General features: G+C 51.7%; 1 long non-coding RNA gene across 1 annotated transcript; it reads right to left on the bottom strand.

Annotated features, from left to right (window-relative positions):
• Positions 1-6: 6 nt before the first annotated feature.
• Positions 7-661, bottom strand: LOC104991428. Its single transcript, XR_825608.1, has 4 exons — positions 563-661; positions 383-478; positions 203-259; positions 7-98 (listed from the first exon to the last, which is right to left on the bottom strand). It is a non-coding gene; the product is annotated as an uncharacterized LOC104991428 (long non-coding RNA).
• Positions 662-1,451: the final 790 nt, after the last annotated feature.

The raw sequence follows: 1,451 nt of genomic DNA, 5'->3' as shown, positions 1-1,451 counted from the left end.
GAGCGGCTCTTGCTGTTCGTGAGAATGTCTTGCAGCCGCTCCTGCAGCTTATCTGCCCGTTTCCGCTCTAGGTGCAGCTGCCGTTTGAGGTCCTTGAGCTGTGGGGAAAGGTGGAAAGAAGGGGGCTGTGGGCCCACAGGTGGGGCACCACAGGGCAGGAGTGGGCCACGCGTGAACACCTCCCAAGCATGTGCTGTCATACCGCAGCACTGCCCTTCTTCTCCAGGATTCGCTGCCCATCCACGGTGTCCTTCACTTCCTGTGGGAGAGAGACAGCATGGCTGCGGGTGCCAGCATGGCTGCCTGTGGTGTGCTCCCTCCCTGTCCCACCACTGCATGCTGATCCCCAGGGTGTTTCAAGGGCTCAGGAGGGACCAGGGACCTGCTTCAGGCTGTTGATGGTCTTCAGGTGACAGTCCCGCTCCTCCTGAGCCTGTCGGAGCTGCTCCTGCACACCCTGTAGCTCCTCCTCCTTGCTCTGCAAAGCAGAAGGCAGCTCAGGCCAAGGCCTGGGAAACCTCAGTCCTCCCACCAGAGAGGAATGCTGTCATACAGTAGGTACCTTCAGCTCCCTGGTGTGCTGCTCCTGACACTGCCTGAGGGCTTCCTCTTGTTCCTGTTGCTGCTGCTGCAGAGATTCCTACAAGACAAGTCCCAGGTCTGACCACAGCCCCCCAGAGAACATCACGCCCAGTGAGGAGGGTAAGGGATTGCAGTGGGCCCCTGAGTGTGCAGAGAAGACACTCCCACAGGGAACACTGGATGCAGAAGTGTCACATCAAGGACCAACATCTGCATTTACATCTTATTTAATAAAACATAACATAGCACTACTGCACGCCAGGAATGTTGTGCATGCTAAGTCGCTTCAGTAGTGTCCAACTCTTTGTAACCCCATGGACTCTAGCCCACCAGGCTACTCTGTCCATTCTCCAGGCAAGAATACTGGAGTAGGTTGCCATTTCCTCCTCCAGGGGATCTTCCTGACTCAGGGATCAAACCCACATCTTTTTCGTCTCCTGCATTGGCAGGCAGGTTTTTTACCATTAGCACCACCCGGGACTTTATATATATTACCTCATTTTATAGAACCCTCCCATAGTACCTAGACAGCAAGTATTATTGTTATCATTTTTTTATGGATGTTGAAAACCGGCCACAGAGAAGTAAATAACTTGCACAAGGCCACACAGCTATAATAGAAAGCAGCCTAGCCAGGATTCAAACCCAGGCAAACAACTGGCTCCAGCTTGTATGTTCTTTACTGCCATGTGACACAGCCTCTTATGTACTATCATCAGTTTTCCAAAAACTGGTAGTAAAAGTTGTGGTTGGAACAAAAGTAGAATGATTGTATTATAATAAATTCCTGACAGAAGCACAATGGAAGAAGGAAGAGGTGCCTTTTCAAATCTGCACCGCTGACATTCTGCCCTACTGATTGATGACCA

The sequence above is a fragment of the Bison bison genome, unplaced genomic scaffold, assembly GCF_000754665.1.
Source record: "Bison bison bison isolate TAMUID 2011002044 unplaced genomic scaffold, Bison_UMD1.0 scf7180017847786, whole genome shotgun sequence".
Taxonomy (NCBI): Eukaryota; Metazoa; Chordata; class Mammalia; order Artiodactyla; family Bovidae; genus Bison; species Bison bison.
Note: the sequence above shows the minus strand (reverse complement) of the source record. Positions and strands in the feature narration are given on the sequence as shown.